Source organism: Heloderma suspectum, chromosome 6 (genome assembly GCF_057233095.1).
Source record: "Heloderma suspectum isolate Gila_16-S chromosome 6, 16-S_ref, whole genome shotgun sequence".
NCBI classification, from domain to species: Eukaryota; Metazoa; Chordata; class Lepidosauria; order Squamata; family Helodermatidae; genus Heloderma; species Heloderma suspectum.
In genome coordinates, this window is record NC_139463.1 from 14,675,917 (window position 1) to 14,694,943 (window position 19,027).

Genomic DNA, 19,027 nt, shown 5'->3' on the forward strand with positions numbered 1-19,027 from the left:
CTTAAGTCTTTAGTAGCAGCAATCTGGAACAATCAGATGCTGCCTGTGGGGGAACATGGCCAGTGTGGGCACAGAAGTGTCGAAGTGCTCCTGTGCCCTCATTGGTTGTTTTCCCCAAAGGCAGTATCTGATTGGTTCAGATTGCAGCTACTCAAATGTAAGCTTCTTCTTTTTTTTAAGTTATTGTTATTTTAAAATGGCACAGCAGAAGAAGTGCAGCCTTGCCTGGCTGGCTGCCACATTTCTTCCTTTTGCTAGTGTCCAGCCTGGCTGGCTGGTCCAGCCTATCAGGAAGGGAAGGGGATGAGGAGGAGTTGCCAGGTAAAACAAACAAAGGAGGGAAGGAAGAAGGGTGGGCCAGCAGGGGCAACGGCAGCAGGGAGTGACTGGTGGTCCCCCCCCCAGACCCCGGGGCCCCAGACATGCACCCTGTGGTCTGGCCCTGACTGCACCACTGCCCTCATGCTTATGAGTAAGGGGGATTGCCCAATGGCAGAACTGCAATAGGATGGGAGTTGATGCTTGGGTGGCTGCCTTATTTATTTATTTATTTATTTATTTATTTATTATATTTCTGTACAACCCAATGGCCAAAGCTCTCTGGGCAGTTTATAAAGATTAAAAAAAAACATTAAAAATACAGTATACAGAGATCAAAAGCCATTTACATAAAAAACACATGAGCAGACAATATAAACTAGACAACATATAACAACTTCAAGCAAGCAATCTCAGGCAAACAATCCTAACAATAAGACAATCCAGGATCGATTAAAACTCATCAAATGCTGCCAAATGCCTGGGAGAAGAGAAAGGTCTTAACCTGGCACCAAAAAGATAACAATGTTGGTGCTAGGTTGGCCTTGATGGGGACATCATTCCATAATTTGGGGGCCGCCACCGAGAAGGCCCCCTCCCTGGTTGCTGTCCTCCAGGCTTCCCTCGGAGTAGGCAGCTGGAGGAGGACTGTAGATGTTGAGCATAGTGTATGGGTAGGTTCATGTCGGGAGGGGTGCTCTGTCAGGTATTGTGGTCCCAAGCCATGTAAGGTTTTATAGGTTAAAACCAGCACCTTGAATCAGGCTTGGAGACATCCATTTTATGTTTTATTTCCCACAGCACTGCAGGCACTGCGGGGGCAGGGGGAGCAAGGCATCAGTCCTAATGGTCCCTGCCAGGGTACTTGGTCCCTATCATCCCATGGAAGGACATTGCATATAATATCCTTATTCTCAGATCGCGATCATCAATCCCTGTGTTGTCACCCTCCTCCACTATGATCTAGTGTTGAAGGCTCGCCCCTACTTGCTTTGCACTATGTCCATAGTCTATCCTCCACTAATTTAAAAATCTGGAGTAGGAAAACACAATTGCCCTGCAATGTGTTATCAACTGTGTAGAATTTCCCTCAGCAGCTACACTGGGTGAAATAGCAGGTTGTGTACACTACATCATACTTTAATGTCCTTTTCTATGAATGAATGCATATGTCCTAGGGAGTGCAATTCATCTGCACTCCAAGGGCTGTCACCAGGGGTTGCATCACTGAGCACCTGCTGAGGCCTGTGTCCCAGCAGAAGGGTCACTGTGAACCCCTGAAGCCCACTGAACATGCCTTCACACCTCCTTGCTGTTCCTGCCTCTTCACCTGCCCCCTCTAAGCAACTGAGCAGTGGCAGAAGTGAGAAGAAGCTGCATTATCTACTTGCCTTCCTGCTCCATGTGGCTGGCTGAGTGGACTGGGTCCCAAGGAGAGGGAAAGCAAAGGGGCAAAGGTGACAGTGAGGAAGGATTACATCTACTCAGGGAAGGGACTACCTGAGAACATGTTGACCAAGGGTCACCCAAAACCTAGAGCTGGTGCTGGGCTCTTCACTCTGATATTTAACTTCTAGAGACCCTGAACCAGGAAGATTTTTTTAAAAAAAAAATGCATAACTAACATTAACAAAATGTCAACAAAGCATACTCAAAAGGCACAAGAAAGAAAGAGAGACAGATTTCCCAGGGACAGGGACCAGAAAATATTAGAGACCATCCCTGGTAAACAGGTCCGTAAGTTCCATCTGCCAAATCTCCCTCTTCTACTCAAGGAATGGTGATGATCAAGAAGCCCTCTTCTCCTTTCATATCTGGACACCCTAACTGCCAGTCTGCATCGTGTCAACCAAAGTGCTAGCTTGTCTCATGCACTGTGAAGATATTTTGCTGCAGCTTGGAAGTACAGACTAAAATCCTGAAAATCTCAGCTTTCTTTCTTCCCTTTTCCCCCTCAAAAGTATCCAACCAGCATGCTGATTAAGAACATAAGAAGACCCATGCTGGATCAGACCAGGGGTTCATGTAGTCCAGCATTCTGTTCATACAGTGTGGTCAACCAGCAATTGTCCAGGAACCCACAAGCAAGACACAAGCGCCACAGCACCCAGCAACTGGTGTACATAGGATCACTGCCTCTGGTACTGGAGGTAGCACATAGCCCTCAAGACTAGTAGCCATTGATAGCCTTTTCCTCCAGGAATTTGTCCAACCCCTTTTAAAGCCATCCAAATTGGTGGCCATCACGACATCCTGTCGTAGCAAATTCCATAGTTTCACTATGCACGGTGTGAAGAAATCCTTCCTTTTATCTGTCCTGAATCGCCCATTAGTCAGATGGCTGTCCAGCCTCATCTTGAACGCTTCCAGTGTGGGAGAGCCCACCACCTCCCTAGGTCATTGGTTCCATTGTCGCATTGCTTTAACAATCAGAACGTTTTTCCTGATGTTCAGCCGGAGTCTGGCTTCCTGTAACTTGAGCCCATTATTCCATGTCCTGCACTCTGGGATGATCAAGAAGACATCCTGGCCTTCCTCTCTGTGACAACCTTTCAAGTACTTGAAGAGCGCTATCATATCTCCCCTCAGTCTTCTCTTGTCAAGGCTAAACATGCCCAGTTCTTTCAGTCTCTCTTCATAGGGCTTTGTTTCCAGTCCCTTGATCATCTTTGTTGCCCTCCTCTGAACCCTCTCCAGTTTGTCTGCATCCTTTTAAAGTATGGTGCCCAGAACTGGACACAGTACTCCAGATGAGGCCTAACCAGTGCTGAGTAGAGGGGAACTAGTACTTCCCAGGATTTGGAAGCTATGCTTCTATTAATGCAGCCCAAAATAGCATTGGCCTTTTTTGCAGCCACATCACATTGTTGGCTCATATTCAGCTTGTGATCGACAACAATTCCAAAATCCTTCTCAATTGTAGTGTTGTTGAGCCATGTAACCCCCGTCTTGCATTTGGTTTCTTTTTCCTAGGTGCAGAACTTGGCATTTATCCCTATTCAATGTCATTCTGTTGTTTTCTACCCAGCGCTCCAGTCTATCCAGATCACTTTGAATTTTGTTTCTGTCTTCCAAAGTATTCGCTATCCCGCCCAATTTTGTGTCATCTGCAGATTTTATCAGCATTCACTGCACTTCCTCCTCCAAGTCATTAATAAAAATGTTGAAGAGCACTGGGCCCAGGACTGAGCCCTGCGGTACCCCACTCGTTACCTCTCCCCAGTTTGAGAAGATCTTGTTGATAAGCACTCTTTGAGTCCGATTCTGTAGCCAACTGTGGATCTACTGGATCGTTGTTTCATCTAGCCCACTTCGAGCTAGTTTGCTCATCAGGATATCATGGGGCACTTTGTCGAAAGCTTTGCTGAAGTCAAGGTATATGATGTCTACAGCATTCCCATGGTCCACAAGGGAGGTTACTTGATCAAAAAATGAGATCAGATTCATCTGGCAGGACTTGTTTTTGACAAATCCATGTCGGCTTTGAGTAATCACTGCATTGTTTTCAAGGTGCTTCCAGATGATTGCTTTATAGTCTGCTCCAGAATTTTCCCAGGAATTGATGTCAGATGGACTGGTCTGTAGTTCCCAGGTTCCTCCTTTTTACCCTTCTTGAAGATAGGGACAACATTAGCCCTCCTCCAGTCATCTGGCACTTCCCCCATCCTCCATGATTTCTCAAAGAGAATAGACAGCGGTTCTGAGAGTTCTTCTGCCAGTTCCTTTATTACTCTAGGATGCAGTTCGTCTGGCCCTGGAGATTTGAACTCATTCAAAGTAATTAGGGGTTCCTTGACCATATGCCTATCGATCTCAAGCTGCAATCCTGCCCCTTCAGCCTGTACTTTGCCTTTACCAGGGGGGTCATAGACCGTCTTTTGGGGGAAGACTGATCCAAAGTAGGAATTGAGCACCTCTGCCTTTTCTTTGTCATCTGACTGTTATCGTTTTGCCATCCTTATTTAATAGCTGAACAACCATTTCTTTCCTCTACCTTTTACTATGCACATAGCTGAAGAAAGCCTTTTTGTTGCTTTTAGCATCCCTCGCTAACCTCAGCTCATTCTCAGCTTTAGCCTTCCTGACACCATCCCTGCAATTCTGTGCTACCTGCCTGTATTCTTCCTTTATTACTTGGCCTTCTTTCCACTTCATATATGTGTTCTTTTTTGTTTTCAGGTCATCCCTAAGCTTTTTGTGAAGCCACATTGGCTTCTTCTGTTGTCTTCCACCTTTTCTTCTTGTTGGAATTGTTTGTAATTGTGCCTTGAGAATTTTCTTTTTTAAAAGCTCCCACCCATCTTGGACTCCTTTTCTCATTAGCGTCGCTTGCTATGGGACCTTACTGATCATTGTTCTGAGTTTATTAAAATCAGCTTTACTAAAATCCAGGGTACGCGTTTGACTACACTCGGCTTTTGCTTCCCTTAGAACCAAGAACTCAAGTACAACATGGTCGCTTTCCCCCAGAGTTCCTGTAACTGCTACTTTATCCACTAAGTCATCTCTGTTGGTTTGGATCAAGTCAAGGATAGCCGATCCTCTAGTTCCTTCCTCTACTTTCTGGATGAGGAAGTTATCTGCCACACAAGTCAGGAATTTCCTGGAGGGGCCATGTTTTGCAGAATTTGTCTCCCAACAAATATCGGGGAAATTGAAGTCCCCCATTACTAGTACACCATGCTTCCTTAAAACATTGGCTATTTGCTTTTCAAAAGTTTCATTCTCGTCTTCTCCTTGATTGGGTGGCCGATAGTAGATTCCGACCACCAGGTTCCTTTTATTCTTTGCTCCATTTATTTTGATCCAGATGCTCTTGATGGGGCTACCAAGCTCATCCTCCTGTATTTCTGTGCAGAGATATGTATTTTTCACATACAGTGCAACCCCACCTCCCTTTCTGTTCCTCCTGTTCTTTTTGAACAAGTTATATCCTTCAATTGCTGTATTCCAGTCATGAGAGTCATCCCACCAAGTCTCAGTTAGACCTATCAAGTCATAATTTCCCTCTTGTATTAAGAGTTCACGTTCGTTCTGTTTGTTTCCCATACTCTGGGCATTAGTATACAGACATCGAAGACTATGTGCTTCAAAATCTGGCTTTCTTCCTACATGTGTCTGAAGACTATTATTGAGCGCTATCAGAGCTGTTCTCTCTGTTGCAGTGCATGCACCTACGTCCATTGTTACCCCCAACATTACATCTCCCTTCCCTGTAGGATTCAGTTTAAAGCCCTCCTGATGAAGTTCTTCATGCTGTGGCCAAACACATTCTTCTCATCCTTTGTGAGGTGCAACCTGTCCCTTGTCAACAGCCCATCTTCTAGGAAGTATAGCCCATGGTCCCAGAATCCAAATCTCTCTCGTCGGCACCACCTTCATAGCCAGTCATTCACCTGGAGTATTTTTTGTTCCCTTTCTATCCCTCTTCTAACTACTGGAAGTATGGATAAGAAAACTATCTGGGCCCCAAAGTTTCATTCCCAAAAGCTTCAAAGTCTGATGTGATTTCTTTGTAGCTCTGCTTGGCAGTATCATTTGTTCTCACATGGATGAGAAGAAAGGGATACTTGTCAGTGGGCTTTATGAGTGCAGGCAGGCAACCTTTCAGTCATGTCTCTAATCCCTCCTCCCGGGAGACAACATACCTGGCAAGTTCACTGGTCTTTGCAGCATACTTGGGTCTCATTCCCACGCAGCAAGGAGTCTCCCGCTACTACCACTCTTCTCTTCTTGTTGTTGTAGGCCTGGGTTTCATCACCTCTGTTTGACTGACCTTCAGCCTCTTGCTCACTCTCATGTAGGTTCCCCTGTGATTCTTCCTCTGCAGGATGTCCTCCAGTCTCATCCACAAGTACCTGGAATCGGTTCCACAGCTCCACTGCTTCCACTGGTGCAGAGAGGCGTCTAGTTCTTCTTCTCCTAACTGTCACACTTTTCCAAGGAGTATCCTCTACTCCATTTTTCTTCACCTCAGCATTTCCCACTACCTCATCTTGCTGTTGCTCTTCAAGCTTCTGGTCTTCCCTTTGCTGCTGTAGTTCCCCCATTCTGTCCAAGAACTCTTCATGTTCTCTTATTCCCCGGAGGGTTGACAGTCGCCGCTCCAGTCCACTTGCTTTTTCTTCCAGCAGCAGCGTGATCAACTTGCACTTGTTGCAGGTGTAGGCCATGTTGTTCTCAGGCAAGAAAACAAACATTGCACACATCTTGCAGGTCACCACCACTGGAGAGTCCTGTCCTTCCATTGCCTCTTTTCCCTTTTTGTGTCTAGCTTTGTGATTGTTCTAGACTAGCCTGTGCCTGCTCCTCTACTCACTAGAGGTTAAAAGCAGAGTCCCACTGGTGTGGAAGTGTGTGTTACAAGACAAATAAATGAAAAAAAGTTAGTTAAAAATAAAATAAAAGAAAAGAATGAAAAAAAATGAAAAAATGTTAGGGACCTCCCCCTTGACCCCCCCCTTCCAAACTCCCCTGGCCAACTCCTGTTTGCTCCCCCTGTTCACTCGCTCTGGTCGCTCGCTGTCTGGGAGCTTGCTTCCTTCTGTAGTCCCTGGACCAGCTGGAGCAGCTTGCTCTGCTCTGCTCTGCTCAGCTGGGAGGCAGGAAACAGACTGAAGCTTCCCGCCCACTCAGCTGCTGGGAGTACTCAGGCCACACACACCCAATTCAGTTGGAGCTCTCAGAAGCACCTGGTGAGCCCACAGCCACTCAGAAGGATAAAGGGCAGCCCCCTGGGCTTCCTGCAGCCCACTTACCTCTTAGCCTCTGTCTCCTTTGTCTCCTTTGAGACAATACTAACTTTCTCTCACAGGGGAGATGTTCCAGCCCTTGATCATTTTAGTTGCCCTTTTCTGAACTTTTTCCAACTCTACAATATCTTTTTTTAGGTGTGGTGTGGTGACCAGAACTGGATACAGTATTCCAAGTGTGGTCGCATCATCGATTTGTATCGGGGCAGTATGATAGTGGTAGTTTTTTTTCCAATTCGTTTTCTAATTATGCCTAACATGGAGTTTGCCTTTTTTACAGTGGCCGCACACTGGGTTGACATCTTCACTGAGTGAGTTGTCCACCCCAATCCCAAGATCTCTTTCCTGGTCAGTCACTGCTAGAAACACTTACCTGGTTTCATCCAGGGACATCCACAGTGGGGGGGGGAGGCGCTCCGTCCCTCCTCCCGAAATCCTCGAAGGGGGGGGAGGCAATCTGTTCCTCCCCTCGGAATCCTGCCCGGCCGGCTCCGCTCCATGCTCCATGCTCCAGCTCCGCAGAGCTGCCGGCCAGGCCAACCCGCAGTGGGGCCTCCAGCTGCTGCCGGGCTGCTGTGGACACAAATGGCGTCCTGAGCAGGGGATGCCATTTGCGTCCCTATGGTAGCCCGTGACAGGCTACGTAAATATTTACGTAGCCTATCCCGGAGAAAACAGGAACACAAATGGCGTAGGGGACGCCATTTGCGTCCCTGCTTTAGCCGTGATAGGCTACGTAAATATTTATTTAGCCTGTCACGGGCTACCATAGGGATGGAAATGGCGTCCCCTACTCAGGACACCATTTGCGTCTGCAGCAGCCCAGCAGCAGCCGGAGCCGCTGCCGGAGCTGAAGCCAGGTAGGCTCCGTTTCACAGGGCTTTCGCAGGGTGGTGGGGTGGGTTGCTCTTTTCTGCCACAGATTCTGGGGGGGGGCAAATTCACTGGCATTTGGCCCCCCTGGGATCCGTGGCGGAATTCTCTAACATCCCTAGTCACTGCTAGATCAGATCCCATCAGGTTATACTTGAATTTGGGTTTTTTTGCCTCAGAGTGCATCACTTTACACTTGCTTACACTGAACCACATTTGCCATTTGGGCCAGATCTACACCTCATTTCATATTATCATAATCCCATCATGGTGAGTGGCGCTATATCCCTCTTGTGCATTTATACCTCATAGGACACACAGTGACATTTTATATATATTGGATAATGTGGAATAAAAAGCAGGAAATAACACTACAAAAGCGGCATATCGAATGTGTAATGTGCCCCAACGGTTATCAGTGCACTTCAATACTGCTATAAAGCAGTAGTGTAGATCTAGCCTTAGATGCCCATTCTCCCAGTTTGGAGAGATCTTCCAGAGCTCTTCACAATCCCTTTTGTGAACCACCCTAAATCATTTGGTGTCATCCACAAACTAGGCCACTTCTCTGCTCACTCCTAATTACAGATTATATAAAGAATAAAAATGATATATGCTAAAGGGCTGGAAAAGAATAGGGGTGTATGAACCCCACCCACCCAGTCTGCCTGGGAGTCCGCAGGGGGGGGGCGCGATCCATTCCTCCCCCTGGAATCCTCCCCAGCCAGCACTGCAGTGAGTCTGCGGAGCCACCAGCCGGGTCCATCCACAGCTGGACTTCCACCCGCTGCCGGTCTGTGGACGCAAATGGTTTCCGGTGTAGTGGATGCCATTTGCGTCCCTGCTGTTTTCATGATAGGCTATGTAAATCTTTACGTAGCCTATCATGGCAAAGAGCAGGGATGCAAATGACATAGTGGATGCCATTTGTGTCTGCAGACTGGCAGTGTATGGCTGTGGACTCAGCGGACGGACCCAGACCCGGCCGGCGGCAGGTAGGGTCCATCCGGGCGAACTTCGCTGGGTGGCGGATGGGGGTTGGTCCGTTCTAAAGAATCCCGCCTCATTGGAGTCCTTGGCGGAATTCTCTGCCATCCCTAGAAAAGAAGCTAAAAAATACAACTAGGATGACAGGTCAAATTCCTCCCAAGCAAGCATGCCGACACACCTACAGATACTGCTTATGGCTTGCCTTCTTTCCCTTACCTACATCTCATAATCAGCTAGAAACCTGTTCTAGGGGAAAAGCAGGAGTGAGTGGGAGAAACAAGTGGACATGGATGGGTGGTTGCCAGGCAACTACACGCACACACACACATGCACACACACACACGCACACACACTTATTCTGTCACTCCCTTTGCCTAGGTCACCCTAACCATGTCTGAATTCGCTATATGGCTAGGATGAATGGATCCTAAAGAGGACGAGGGCTCAGTCCTTTAACAGAGCAAAAGGAGGCTAAGGAAGTCAGGGTGGAAGGGGATGGTGGTGGTATTTTCTCCTCTTTTTTCCCAGTTTGTCCTTTTAGCCCCCCCCCCTTTGGTTCCATGGCTGACAGCCTGTCACCAGGGGAATGAGGGGTATGTGAATGTAATGCTAGACTAGATGGACACTTGGTCTGATCCAGCATGGCTCTTCTTATTGGATTTTAATCTTGCAGATCCAAAGCCTCCCTGTGATCTGCCCAGACACACACCAAGGAATGCCAGTTTTTTGTCCCTACCACCAGCAGAACAGTGGGGTAGCCATGAGAGAAGAGCTTTCCAGCTTTCCTCCATAGCAGACCTCCCCCTCTGCCCATGGAAAATCACATGGAGAAAATGAGAAAACAGAAGTGAGAAAATCTCCATACCTTCTCCATCATTTCAATTTCATAGATGAAACAGGAGACGTGTATGTAGCTTCAGTATCTCGATGATGATTATTTCATTCATTCATTCATTTATTGCATTTATATCCCGCCTTTTTTCCTCTTGCAAGGAACCCAAGGCGGCTTACATTATCCACAACAACAACCTTGTGAGGTGGGTTGGGCTGAGAGTCTGTGACTGGCCCAAAGTCACCCAGTGAGCTTCCATGGCTGAGTGGGGACTAGAACCCAGATCTCCCGGCTCCCAGTCCGTCACTCTCACCACTACACTACACTGGCTCTCCACTGCACTGGAGGATTACAAGCTCAGCAGGTCCTGAGTGGAATAGTACATTCCTTCTGCCAGCTCATGTCCCCTAGCAACTAATATTGAGAGGCATACTGTTCCTTGGCCAGCACATGGATGTTGTAGAGAGTTTTCCCTTAGGGATGCAAAGTTTGAAAACCGAAGGATTAGGTGAACCGTATATGCCACTCTCAGTAAGGGCTATCACAGCCAGTTCACTAATCCCCACTGGGCCTGGTTGGCAACCTTTTCCTCTGCCAGACTGCCACATTTTTAGGACTCCCCATTGTTTCACTGGCTCTTGCTGCCCCGTGACTTTAATGGCAACCTACACACGTTAGATGATAACGCTTAATCCATGCTCCTAGCCCAGCACACAATGTCCTGCCTCCTGAAGCAAGAGGACATACACTGCCACCCCCTCTCTTCCTGCCACTACCCTTTCTTCTGGCTGCAGATACCTCTTCCCACCATCCCTGTCACCATCTCCTCATGCAGTGCTTGACTCTGAGGGGTCCTTGGGAGAGGCAGCCCTCCCAGTTGCAGAATATGTGTGATTCAACAACTTCCCAGATCCACTGATTAAGGCTTATTTGGGTCAGTGAGCATACTTGGGTCAGTGGGCATATTTGGAATGTTGAGAGTGTTGTGGGCACTCTCAAAAGATAGCTGTCATTGGGGTGAGGCTTGCCTATTTATAAAATGGCTGCCATGAGATAGCATGACTGGTCAAACCGTCAAAGCACTAATTTTGGAAATTCCTAGATGTGGTGAGACTGGAAGAAAATTAACTTGCCCAAGAACCTAAGTACAAGGCAGAGGTGGGATCTGAGCTCCAAAACACAAATCCACTCTTTTGATCCCAAATAGAGAAGGTACTGGATGACAGCTCTTTGCTTTGCAGCCTCCCAGCGTCCCAGTTAAAAATAATTAATTAAAAACAAACACATATAAACAAAATTAAAAGATCAGGAGGAGCATTGAGCCTGGTAGACATCACCAGAGGTTTCTGTGGGACTGTGGGCCCCATGCTGAAAAGCCCAGGCCTCAGGTGATTCCTCCCACCTCATGGGCAGGCTGGCCCTGTCTAGGGCTGTATGAGAATTTTGGTTTTGCTTGCAAAATGTGAGCATGCCCTGTTTGAAGCCCCAAATGAGGTCGTGAGCACAAGCACCTGGCCATCGAAAATGTTTGCAAATTTCTGGACATGCACTTAGGGATGTCAGAAATTCCGCCACGGATCTCGGGGAGGCCGAATGCCAGCACATTTGGCCCCCCGAAATTGGTGGCGGAACGGTCTGCCCCCCTGCCCCCTCCGGGACGAGACTTACCTGGGGAGGATCTTCCTGGCGGCGGCGGCTCTGGCGGCGGCTGCAGCGGCGGTTCGGCGGCAGCGGCTGCGGTGGCTGGTCTTCCGACCGGCTGCTGCCGCTGCCATTTCCCGTTTTAAAAAAAAACAAAACATGATAGGCTACGTAAAGATTTACGTAGCCTATCACGGCTAGATTTTAAAAAAGCACCATGATAGGCTATGTAAATCTTTACGTAGCCTATCACGGTTGACTAAAAAAAAAAAATGCGCGTACGCAAATGGCGGTGCCGATGGGCGCCGCCATTTGCGTACGCACGTTGTTTTTTGGTTTTTTTAATCAGCCGTGATAGGCTACGTAAACATTTACATGGCCTATCACGGCTGACTGCAGGGCGCAAACGGAGGTGGCTACGGCCGCCTCCATTTGCGTCCCTGCTAGCCAGCAGCCGGATGTCCGGCTGCTGGCCGAGCCGGACGGCGGCTCTGCAGAATCGCTGCGGAGCACAGCCAGCTGGCCAGGATTCCGGGGGGGGGGGAGGGGAGGAACGGAGAATCTCCCCCCCCAGCCAGGATTCCAGGAGGAGGGACGGAACGCCCCCCCCCACCATCGGCATAATCCGCGAAAGGTAAGTACCTTTCGTGCATCCCTACATGCACTTGCATTCGATTTGCATGAATTTCCAAGTTTGATATTGTGCAAATTCCTTGTGCAAATTTCCCTGTAGGCTGAATCAATCCCACTTTAGTCTATGGAGGAAAGTTGTGCAAATTAGGAAATTTGTGCAGATTTCACGATTGATTGCTGCTGGATTTGCACATGTTTCCCATTCATGCAGAGCGAGCAGCGATTGCAAACACGAACAAGAATTAGGCACAAGATGAGCATTCAGATGATGTTCAGAGAATCCTAGTGATCTTGAACATGGCTCATTTGCCCTTCCCTAGCCCTGCCAGCCCCCAGCCCCATGGCAAGCTTCACGAGCTGAGTTCTGTGGATTGAGATGCTATTGAAGACATAGGTGCAACCCAGGCCTCCCTCCCCCGCACCCCCATCGCTAGTCATTTTGCAAGTGAGTAACCTGAATTTTTCATAATGAACACAAGCTATGATTGTGATCTACTAAAGCCACATTTGATTTTTTTGGCAATGGTGTGCAAAATTGCATTGTGTATTCAGGACAAGATGCCCAAATCACAGCTGGAAAAGACAAAAACATGACTTTCCCAATACATGGAGTAGTCATAAAGAAGTAGACTTCCTCCTGATGGTATACACAGATGAAATCAAATAATTGCTAGGGATGGGGGAGAAATCCACCATAGACCCCAATGAGGCCGGATTCCAAGAATCCGGCCCCATTGGGGCCCATGGCAGAACAGAGCACTCACCTCCACCTCCGTGCAGAATTCTTCTGGGTCAGATCCATCGCTGTCTTGATCCTGCAGAGCTGGCCGCATCCCTGGCAAATGTCAATACGGCCAGCAGCCATTGCCGTGCCGTATCGCTGTAAGGCAGGCTCCGGATGCAAATGGCGTAGTGGGTGCCATTTGCGGCCATAAAGCTGGTAGATTAGCCTAAATGCAGCCATTTACGGCTGCATTTAGGCTAACCTACCAACTTTATGGCTGCAAATGCTGTCCAGTACACCATTTGTGTCCCTGTTCATACAATAGGCTAGGCCAATATTTGCGTAGCCTATCACATCTAAAAACAGGGTCGCAAATGGCGTAGTGGACACCATTTATTTATTTATTATTTCATTTCTATACCGCCCAATAGCCGAAGCTCTCTGGGCGGTTCACAAAAATTAAATGGCTGCAGTGCATTTAGGCTAATCTACCAGCTTTACGGCTGCAAATGGTGCCCACTATGCCATTTGTGTCCAGAGCCTGACTTACAGAGATACAGCACGGAAATGGCTGCTGGCCGTATCGACATTCACCCGTGAAGCAGAGCTTGCAGCCGGCTCCACAAGATCAAGGCAGAGTGGAGCCGGCCTGGACAGATTCTGGGGGGGAGGAACGGATCGCCTCCACCCCCTGCGGACCCCCACACACACCTGGAATGGGGTAAGTGATCCGCCCATCCCTAATAATTGCATACGCCTGAAAAATTGGGGGAGGGGCAGAAGAGAAGATGGGAAAGGGATAAGTGACCTCTGGATCATTGTTCAAGTCTTGCACAACTGGGGATGTGTAGATTTCCCTCATGTTCCATTAATGTTTCATGGGGTGAACTTTGCCTGTGTTTTGCCCCACTTGTCTTTTAACCTGTAGAATTTTTAAAATGAAGTTCAGAATTGAAACAAACATGCTGTTCTTTGTGTCCTCCCCCATGCCCCATTATAAGCTACTGTTGTGCGTGAGCACATATGAACATTAAAGCACACTCCAAAAAAAAAAAAAAAAGCATTGATGTAATCATATATTTGCATCTAGATTCTGTTTTGTGCTGTGATTCAATCTATGTGCAGATGCAGTCATGCACATCAGCAACCTGAAAGAGAAGGGGGGGGAAACAACAACAACAACAACAACAAGGTGTGAACAGAGAACAGTAGCAAACACCAGGCATGTTCAGTGGTTTGAATACAGGTCACAAATAAATAAATATATGACTGAATGACTGAATGACTGACTGAGGAAAGGTGGACTGTAACTTATTGGTTCCCTTCTGCAAATGAGATTCAACCCAAAAACTGGGGAAGAAATTCGGAAGAGAATTCTGTGTACCTTTTGCATAATAAGGACTGAGAAAGCAGTGAATAAACCTATAAATACACATGCTGAGAGATGCTCTGGAAACAATCATTATAAACCACCAGAGCACAGCTTGAGTGGTTTGTGATGTCACTGGAATCATGGTGTGTATTTATATCCTTGCAATTCATAATAATTTGTTCTCATTCCCTTTCATCTCTCTTCACGAAATACAACATAGGGGAGAAAAGCAATCATAAATAGAATGGGATCTGATCTGACATGACATGATATAATGCATTATCTAAGTGGGGGCATTCAGGAGGGGGATTTCAGGAGCTGTGGCTCAGAAATTCAGGTAAAAGCTTGATGTTCTACAATACAGAGGTGTTGCCAGCTCTGCAATTTCCAGAGAGTTTGCTTCTCCTCCAGATGACGTTCGACATAAACAGCCATATGTAGTCTCTGACCAAGATTGCAATGACAGAAGGACCATTTAATTGTGCCAACCAAACTGATACCACATCAGATCAGACCCACCAACCTCCTCTTTCGATCATGGTCAGTATCAGATGCTACTGAGGCTACAAATCAACTTATCCCATACTGAATATTGTTATCATCGTATATTGTTATCATCACCAAAGGCTAAACAATAGACTTCCTTGATTTGGTTGAGGAAATATACAAGAGCTCAGGGTAGCATCAGAAGCATTTTCTGTCATTCAGTTCTAATCTTTAGCAGGGCAAAATAGTGCACACTTGCAATTGGCTGGGGTGAGATCTAGGGATGTACGAAACCCCGCTTACCTGGCTCCGCTGGGTTCCGCTGGGGGAGGGAGGCCCTCCGTCCCTCCCCCCAGAATCCTGGCCGGCTAGCTCCGCTCCACCGGGATTCCGCAGAGCCGCCGGCCGGCTCCGCCAGCAGCTGGACATCCAGCCGCTGGCTAGCAGGGAAGCAAATGTCAGCGGCCATAGCCGCCACTGTTTGCATCCCTGAATTCAGCCATGATAGGCTACATAAAGACTATAGCCGCCGCCATTTGCGTATGCGTTTATTTGTTTTTTTAACCCAGACATGATAGGCTACGTAAGTCTTTACGTAGCCTATCATGAATGGGGGCAGGGAAGCAGATGCAAATGGCGGTGGCGGCGGCAGCCGGTCAGAAGACCAGCTGCCGCCACCGAAGCCGCCGCTGGAGCTGCCGCCATCCGGAACATCCGCCCCAGGTAAGTCTCATCCCGGGAAGGGATCTGCCGGGGGGGTGGGGGGGTGGCAGGCCGTTCCGCCACAGAGTTCGGGGGGCCGAATGCACTGGCATTCGGCTTCACCGAGATCCGTGGCGGAATTCTCTGACATCCCTAGTGAAATCTGAATTTGGACTGCTGTGTGTAGAAGTACATGATGAATTGTGCTCACTGCCACAATTCAATATGAAATTGCATGAAAAAAATATATGGGCAGGATTATGAATACCTCTCTTTCAGAGAGGTGATGTATAGTGGCACATGAACAAGGTCATACTCCAAGTTCTTTAACTGAGTATATAACTAATACATCTTGGTGAGGATGTTGTGGGAGTCCAGGGAGGTGTGTGTGTGTGTGTGTGTGTGTGTGTGTGGAATCCAACGGACTCCCCCCGTTGTGCAAATTGAGCAGTGATCGAATGGAAGATTTGCCCAAAATCAAACGGGGAATCAGGAACAAGATGAATAGGAGCACATGTTCAACAACTGACAAATATTTTTGGTGGAGACGTGCCTGCATTTGCATTTGTAGCTTCCAGTGGGGCGTGCGTGAATGTTTTGTGAGCAGAAACAAAATTCTTATACATCTCTATGTGAGAGTGCCCATGCTTTCACAAGGATCCAAATGCACCCGCTGACCCAAAAAGGTTGCAGACCTCTGCTCTATGGAGTAGTGGTAGGAAAGGAAAGGAAAGGAAAGGAAAGGAAAGGAAAGGAAAGGAAAGGAAAGGAAAGGAAAGGTTCCTCCAGTGCAAGCACCAAGTCATTGCTGACTCCTAGAGGGATGCCGCTTTCGCTGGCGTTTTCATGGCAGACTGTAGCGGGGTGGTTTGCCATTGCCTTCCCCAGTCGTGAGTGACTACCTTTCCCCCAGCAAGCTGGGTACTCATTTTACCGACCTCGGAAGGATGGAAGGCTGAGTCGACCTGAGCCGGCTTCCTGGGATCCAGCTTCCGCTGAGATCGAACTCAGGTCGTGGGGAGAGTTTCGGTTGCAATACTGCCACCTACCACTCTGCGCCACACGAGGCTTATGGAGTAGTGGTACTCTGTGGTAAAGTGCAATTCTATAATTTAGAACTTAAAAAGTGGGTCACACCTGAAAACCATTTTGTAATTGTCCACATCAGGAGGTACCTGATATCTAGGTTGGGGGGGGGGGTTGTCTGCATCCCCTGTCAGAGCTGGCCTGCTTTTCACTTTGCCTGTGGTGATGGCTGACTTTATCTCCCATGTCTGCTCCTGTAATCCTGGATAATCCCCTTCATTTAAATAAACTCTGCTAACCCATTTCTTCGTGTGGAATAAGTTCTTGATGCTGTTCCATGGATGGACCTTAGCCTGAGCCCAGAGGAGGACCCACCTTCTCCTTGAACCAGATTCTTCTTTTTGTGACCACTGCGATGCGAAAGTGAAATACCAAGGACATAACAACTTCCACAGCAACCAAGTGTGAAGGCACAAACAAGAGATTATGATTCAGGTGGGGAATAAACAGCAGAGACATGGATGAATCCTTGAAGAACAAGTTTTCGCACCAGTGTCCTTTGTAATAAAGAACCAGTGAACAGAAATATAGGGAAAATGTAGATTAAAATAAAGGCTGAATCATTTCTCTCCATAGGTTGTTTTTCAGCTTTCCACAAGGCTTCAGCTGTCCTTTAAATCTGCTGCACGTTATATTGCCAGGAGCAGAGTAACAGATTGAAAGCTGAAGTCTTTTTCTTCCTTCCTCTTTCTTTCCTGGAGCTTTTATGATATTTTGAAATGCTCTTAATTCCTTCAGTTAAAAGACAGGAGTGTATCAGTAGGGTGGGCTGCAGGAGGAGGAAAAGTTAGAGGGAAGAGAGAAAATGAACTCAACTTTTACAAGACATCAGCATTCACAGCTACATTTTGTTTTCTAGAACTGTGCCACTGAATCTGTTATCATCTAGATAAACATAGTTTCCATTATTCTGCCACACTCTAGCATGACGAAGAAACAACCCAGGGTGGGGCTATGCAGATGAAAAAATGGGGCTCTACAGATAGGAGCAGGCTTGATTCACAGGGCTAGTCCTAAACGTAAAATACCAGCGTAATATGTCAAACAAGTGTAGCCCCGTTGCTTTTTAAAATACATGCACACACGAGTGCCATGTTAAGCTCACTTATATTTTATATTATATGCACATATGTAGACGTATACCAGGAATTTAAATATACATCTAAAAAGAAGCACAAACAGTTCATTAATAAGTACTATCATAAACATCTTTTTAAAATGATCACTGTCAAATAGCTTAAGATATATTAAAAAATAACGTTTCCTAAGCCTCATAAGAGATTATCATCATCATCAATTAATTAGAGACATTTCTCAAAAAGAAGGCTCAAGGCAACTTGCAATAGAATTAAAACATATATAATTTGATTCAAAAATAATGAAAAAGGCTTAGCAGCATCCTGGACTTCATAATTCCATATCTTTATTAAAATGCTCATTTGCTCCCCTATGGGCCAAGCATCTTTCTTATTGGAAAGTAAATGCAGGGGCCCTAATCTGGATCAAGACCCTAGCGGGGAAGACAGGGAAGTTTAAACCTTTGCTTCCCTCCAGCTCCAGTGATTAAGACCTGGCATTCCACACCTATAATTTTCATTGCCACTGGATGACTGTCAGGTGAAAATGTGAACTATACACTTTATGTACAGACAAGGTCTTTCAGACATGATGTCAAGTATGTGTATGTGTGCGTGGTGTGGGGAAGGACAGAAGTGTAGAGGTCCAGGAAAGAACAGGGGGGAATGGGAAAAATGGGAAGAGAATGAACTATGCCCCCCCCGGTACTGTTTTGTCCCGGGGAGGGGAGACTTTTTAAATGGGAAAATATGGGGATTTTTCTCCCAATTCCCTGCACCCCCCAGGCCTTCACACACAGGAACAGTGGTTACAAATGAGTATAAACCCCCACCTCTGCACATTCAGAGTAATGTCTGAATACTCCTATGAAAGCCATACCTGTGCTGAGACAGTTGCAGTACCTGCTTCACATCTATTGGTGCTGAAGTTGCCAAGCAGGGATGGCACCGGGGGGCGGGGGGAGGACAGAGAGAGAGAAGCAAATTGTATTTCTCATAGGTGAACTTTGTTCCATATGTTAGATACCTGGACAACAAATAAGGGCATATTTCACATTAACACTCCCATCCTTAACACATTTTCTCTAAAGCAAATCCTATTACGTTTGATGGAATTATTTTTTTTTTAAGTAAGCATGCTTAAAATTGCAGCTGTCTTTTAACTCCATGTGTATGGTTTGCTTAAAACCTGTATGTACAAGTGTCATTCCTTCAAGTAACCAGAGGGGTCTACAAACTTGAGAACGGGTGAGCAAGCTACTTGTCGGGGGGGGGGGTGTGTGTGCACACTTTCACCCACCCCTTTAGTATTGCCTCTCTTGCCAAGTCATGAACATTCTGGTGTGAATCAGCTCTGTGTGTCTGTAACCAGCCTGTTCCCATCCAAGATTAAAGGTAAAGGCTACCTGGACCACAACTGTTACCTCCACCAGTGGCAACCTTACACATGTCCCTCCCCATGATTTAACCCAAGGGAATAGTATGGGATCCAACTGCATGGAAGTGGCATCAGCAGTGCACCAGGAAAAGAAATGGCAGTCC

General features: G+C 47.0%; 1 protein-coding gene across 1 annotated transcript in view; it reads left to right on the plus strand.

Moving 5' to 3' along the window:
• Positions 1-19,027, plus strand: part of OPCML (opioid binding protein/cell adhesion molecule like) — a 576,078-nt gene that overhangs the window by 398,973 nt on the left and 158,078 nt on the right. The gene's annotated exons all lie outside the window — the stretch shown is intronic.